Source organism: Sarcophilus harrisii, chromosome 5 (assembly GCF_902635505.1).
Source record: "Sarcophilus harrisii chromosome 5, mSarHar1.11, whole genome shotgun sequence".
In the NCBI taxonomy this organism is placed as follows: domain Eukaryota; kingdom Metazoa; phylum Chordata; class Mammalia; order Dasyuromorphia; family Dasyuridae; genus Sarcophilus; species Sarcophilus harrisii.
Window position 1 is genome coordinate 241,707,470 of NC_045430.1, and position 6,418 is coordinate 241,713,887.

The window sequence follows — 6,418 nt, forward strand, 5'->3', positions numbered from 1 at the left end:
TTCTCACCTCAAAAATACAATAAAAAAGTTGCCAAATTTCATCAAAATAGATCTTGACATTCTCACTTCCTCGCTGTTTATACAGCCACAATCTTATTTCAGGATCTCATTTCTTATTAGCTAGATTTTTGTAATAAACTTCAAATTGGTCATATTGTCTCTATCTTCTCTCCAATCTATTCACTGTATAGCTGCCAAGATGATTTTCCTAAGATATAGTTCTGACCCCATCACTCACCTGCTAAATGCAATCTTATTGTAATAGCTTCCCAATATATCTAGGATTAAATATAAACTTCCCTCTTTATCATCAAAAGCCTTTTACAACCAGGGTCCAATTTGTTATAAATATAATTCCTCTTTTTATGTTCTAAAATCCAGCCAAAGTAGTCTTAATATTACACATTATATCTCATTTTTTGGCTTCATACTTTTGAATAGTCTGTCCCCTTTTGCCTGGAATACAATTTATCCACACTTTCATCTCTGAGAAACCCTGCTTTTCTTTAAAGCCCCATTTAAGCATCAACTTATAGTGTTTTTCCCATCACCAATTTTTTTTGAACTTTATACACACACACACACACACACACACAAGGAATCCAGGAATCATCTTTAAACATCATGACTGCTTCAGATCCCTGTGCCCCAGGCTATTCCCACTTCATATTCATGTTCAAGATATTATGTAGTCTTTTATTTTTTATTTCGATGTAATAGTATTGAATATTTTTACTTTAAAATTCTCTTTATGTTAGCAAATGGTCAGTGTTTGAAAAGGTAGTACTTAGTGCTAAGAAGTATATGAATTCTTTATTAGTCCAATTGAAAAAATGACATAAGCTTTTCAACTTTAAATTCAACATCAATTACTTTGATAGTTTCCTTTGTGTTTATATATCTAATGTTTTTTAAAAGGCACTTTGCTGATATGGTAGATAGAGTGTTAGATTGGAAGCTAAGCCACGCTAGTATATAATTGATTCTTCTAGGTTCTATGTAGCTGGAAGAAATTGAGTATTTTAACCACTAAAAATTTAGCCTGTTTCATTCTTTCACTTGTTCTAGGCAAGTACAGAAATATTAAATAGGAGTTTGGATACAAGTTGAGATGTTGATGGCAGACTCCTCTTCTGGCAGGCTTTTAGGACTTGGTCCAAGGAAACTTCGCTGTTCAATTCCTTATCTAATAGTAGAGAAATTGGAGGCTCTAAAACTTGTCCAAGACTACATAGGATATAAGTTGCAAAATGAGATTTGAATCCAGATCCTTTGATTACAAATTCAGTACCCTTAGCAGTATATCAAACTGCTTTATATCCATTCTCAATGCACTTAAATGACAAAATGTGATGTTATGGAGTCGGATTCTATTTGCTAAGTTTTTAACTATATGTTTGAGCAGTCTGTGACTAGAAAAGCCAGAGAAGAAGCACTTTGTGAATCATGGAATCCCAGAAAGTCATTATTTTTTAGAAGAGGGCTTCTTCTAGCCCTTCCTTCTACTGAGTTGTCAAGTAAGGGTTTAACAGAATCTGAGTAGAGTTCTGGGTGAAGTACAAGCTGACAGCAAAAAGGAGTATTAGAAGTTCATGACAGGTTCTTATGCAAGGACCCAAGATATAGTGGTAAGGATTTGGGCTAAAGCAGATCTAGCAAATCACAAATGAAAACAGAAACCTGTCTTTCCCACTGCCAAACAAGTGTTTAGCACAATATAATACTTTCAGATTGTTGATCTAAGTTCAGCACTAAGTCTACCACATCAAGAAGGAATATGGGAAACTCTTCTGTGTTTGTTGATTAAAAAATAAGAATCCCTTTTGGCTTTCAGAGAGGATCATGGGGATGGGCTACAGAAAATGCCTCATTAAAGATGGCAAAAAAGGAGACAAAAAGAAAGCAATTGAGCTATTTTTGAAGGAATGGAATGATGTAAAACTACCAGCTATGTTCAATATTTACAATAATGGGAAGACACTCCTTACAAGGATTGCCTTTGATGGTCTGAAAGTCAAGTCTTAGAAGTGAGGCTTATTGATTTGCAGAATGATAATATTAAGTTCAAGTTAATTACTGAAGTTATTCAGAGTAAAAATTGTTTGACTGTTTTCCATGGAATAGATTTTATTCAAAACAAGATATGCTCCATGGGCAAAAAGTGGAAGATTATCATTGAAGCTCATGTGGATATGAAAAACACCAATAGTTACTTGCTCCAACTCTTGTGTTTGATTTTACCAAAATGCACAACAAGCAAATCTATGAGACCTCTTATGCCCAGCACCAACAAGTCCATCAAATTAATAAGAAAATGATGGAAATTGTGACAGATTAATGACTTGAAAGAACTACTAAAGAAGGTGTCAATAAACTGATTCCAGACTGCATTGGAGAAGACATAGAAAAAGCTTTGCAATCCATTTACATTCTTGATGCTGTATTTGTTTGAAAAGTTAAAATGATCCAGAAGCCCAGATTTGAATTGGAAAAACTAATGGCACTACATGATGAAGGTGGTTGCTCTGGAAAACTTTCAGGAGATGAATGAAATACAAAAAAAAAAAAAAAAAGAAAAGTGTATTGGCTATGAACCACCAGTTCAAAACTTTGTCTAAAATAAGAACTTTTAAAGGTTAAAAAATATAAATTTATCATTGAGGAGGGAAAAAGAATTCTTGGCCATTTTCATTCCATGACGAGACATCAGAGCAGAACATGTATAGAAACTACATCTAAGTAATCCAGATAGGCTACAATTAGTTCACACAGTTTGTACAAATGAGAAAAAGAGAACTTAAAAGCATTAAAAATCTGGTTCTCTCAGAATGGATGGTGGTGATGGTGGAAGTGATAATAGGAGGAGGAGGAAGAGGAGGAAACGCAGGAGGTGTCAGTATAATAGCAATAGTATTTACTATTAGCAAGTGTCATTATTATAATAATAGCAATAGTATTTAGTAGTAGTACTATTTGATAATAGGAGTGAGAATTAATCTTTATATAGGATGCTATACAACTTATTTATATTGTTTCATTTAATTGTCACAACAGCCTTATAAGGTAGGCACTACAATTATTTGCATTTTAAAGGCGGTTAAAAAGATATTTAAAAGACAAGCTTAAATTAAATTTAAAAGACAGGTTCCATGACATGCCCAGAGTTGTAGCTAGTAAATGGCAGAGACAGGGTTTGAATTCAGGTCTTGACTCTGAGTCCAGGATGCATTCAACAATTCCACTAAGAAATAAATGCCCTCTTTTATAAGCAGTTTTGCATGAACCTACTATGTCAAAAAAGTGAGAAAATACATTTTTTGTGTAAACCTAATTTTTAGAAAGTTGTTTTTCTCCTCTACACTGTTTACTTCTGTTTCTTTGCAGATTCTGCCAGTTGTCCACCCTTTTTCCAGGTGATAGCTTTTTAATTGAAGAAAGTACAAGTGTTATATTTCAGAGCTAAACATTGTTTATTCTTTATTTTTAATTTTTATTTTAAAATATTTTTTCTGAACTTAATACCAAGTAAAATAAGCATTTTCATATACAAAGTAGAAAAAATGATTTTCCATAAACAACCTATTATATAGTTTACTTTTTCCTTTTAAATACATAATAAATTCAACCTATGACTTTCAAAGCTTACCTAATTATATATGTTTCCTTCTAGCCTTTTTATTTTCCAAAAAATGCTTTAATAATGCTCCGTTGTTTTCTTTTTCACTTTTTTTTGTATGAGGGGAAGAATTCTATCACTAGCACTCTCTTCCTTCCACTCTCTTTGGCTCCTAAATTTGGGGGGGGGGTTGAAAGATTGTAAGATGATATAACTTTTCTAATAAATACACATAGTTAAGTAAAACATTACTTCATCTGGGAAGGGGAGAACTTGTTTGAAGCTGAAAAGGTTAGCAGAATACACTGGGAATGGGTGAAATCCCACTCAAATGATCAGCCTTTTTATTTTTAAATCTTATGTTTGAAATCTAATTTTCTATTTAATTATGATCTTTTCAACAAAAAAGCTAGAAAGTCCACTATTTCATAAATATACATTCTTCTCTTAAATAAATTTACTCAGCTTTGCTGGTTGTAATCCTAAGTCTTTTGCCTTCTGAAATATATTACAATCACTATGATCCTATGGAAGCTTTTAGATCCTGACTTTGACTCTATGATATTTTAATTGTACAGTATTGGAGTGTTTTTTTTTTCCTGGATGTTTACAATATTTACTCTTTGACCTAAGAGCTCTGGAATTTTGCTATAATGTTCCTGTGAGTTTTCATTTTGAGATTTCTTTCTGTATATGCTCAATAGCTTCTTTTGATTTTTATTTCACTCTTTAGATTTAAGGTATCAAGGCAATTTTATGTTATAATTTCATGAAATAAGATGTCTACATATAATCCATACTAGATTGTTTGCTTTCTTGGAAAGGAAGGAGGGAGAAAAATTTGAAATTCAAAATATTACAAAAATGAATGGTGGAAAATATCTATACATGAGAAAATTATCAATTTATCAAACTGATTATCAAATACAAAAACAAAAGAAATATGATGTCTGGGTGCTTTTATTTATCATGGCTTCCATATAGTCTAAAAATGTTTAAGTTATCTGTTCTTGATTTTCCAGATCAGTTGTTTTTTCTGATGAGATATTTAACATTTTTCCCCATTTTTCCACTCTTTTAACCTTGTTTTATTGTTTCTTGAAGTCTCATAGAGTCATTAGTTTATGTTTGCCTAATTATAAATTTCAAGAAACCTTTTTTTTTTCTTCAGTGAGTTTTTGTATCTCTTTTTTCATTTGGCCAATTCTGTTTTTAAGGGGTTGTCTTCAGTGTATTTTTGTTTTGCTTTTACCATTTGGCCAATTCTAAGTGATGTGATGTTTAGAACACCGGGCCGGGGAGTCATGAAGAAGTGAATTCAAATTTGGCCTCAGACACTTATTAGCTGTGTAATCCTGAGGAAAACACTTAATCCTACTTGCATTAGTTTCCTCATTTGTAAAATGAACTGGCAAATGGAAAACCACTCAGTATTTCTACCAAGAAAACACCAAAAAGGGGTCATAAAGAGTTGGACATGACCAAAATGACTAAACAATAACAAAATCAAGAAATTATTTCTTCAATATATTTTGTTTCTCTTTTACACTACATGCAATCTGCTAATTATTTTTGCTCTTTTTTTTTTTTTTTTTTTTTTTTTTTTTTGCATCACTCTTATTTCCTTTACCATATGTTCATTAATCACTCTTATGTCATTCTTTACCTGGATTAAATCCAACTGGGCTGAGTTGCTATCTCTAATCTTCGATTTTGTCATTCCTAATTCTTGTTTAACATAGATTAACATTGCATAAGCTTTCTTGGTTGCCATATTACTTATTTAACTCATATTCAACAATAAATTCACTAAAAATTCCAGGGTTTTTTAAAAGAAAAGTCTAGTATATTCATGCTTTCATAATTACTCATGATATTGACTTTTTGAACTATATATATATATATATATATATATATATGATTTTACATTTGCCCCCACTAAATTTCATCTTATTAGATTTATCTCAATCCTCTAACCCAATGATATCAAACTCAAACAGAAACACTAAATCATATATAAGTGTTAAGGACCACATCTAAGTGTGAAACCCAGAAAGCCTGAGTAGGGTTAAAAGGGACTATACCATTAAGGGGCAGGTTCGTTCACCACAAAAACCTCCACAGCTATGAATCATAACATACTTGAAGGAATTGCAAATCAGCCTTTACTGAGGCAGATGTTACTTGTGAATTGGGAATGAAATCAATCAAAAGGAAGAGGGAAGAGGAGAGATGTCAGACAATGCAATTGCCTCTCAGTCTCCTTGTATGGTTATCATCCTCTCACATCAAGAGATCTATTCTGTTGATCAGAATTAGATCCCCAACAGCCACTAGCAGGTGGTTCCCATAACACATAAGTATCCCCGTGAGTTTATGTTTATTTTTTTAAAAATCATGTATTAATATTACTTTTTTTAGTTTAGATGTATTTTGTTAATTAAGTTTTAATTACATTTTCATCTGGTTTGAGTTGCGAAAATATTTGTAGCAGTTCTTTTTGTAGTGTCAAAGAAATAGAAAATTAGTTGCTGCCCATTAGCTAGGAAATGACTGAATAAGTTGTGGTATATGAATGAAATGTAATATTATTCTATAAGAAATGATGAGCAGTCTGATTTCAGAAAAGCCTGGAAAGCCTTATATGAACTGATGCTGAGTGAAATGAGAAGAACCAGGAGATCATTGTACACAGAAACAGGTTATATGATGATCAGCAGTATGGACTTGGCTCTTACCAACAATGAGATGACTCAAAGGCATTTCTAATAGACTTGGGATGGAAAATGCCATTCACATCAA

The 6,418-nt window shown here is 32.2% G+C and overlaps 1 pseudogene; it reads left to right on the forward strand.

Moving 5' to 3' along the window:
* Window positions 1-1,842: 1,842 nt before the first annotated feature.
* LOC100915105 lies at window positions 1,843-2,551 on the forward strand (annotated as a pseudogene).
* Window positions 2,552-6,418: the final 3,867 nt, after the last annotated feature.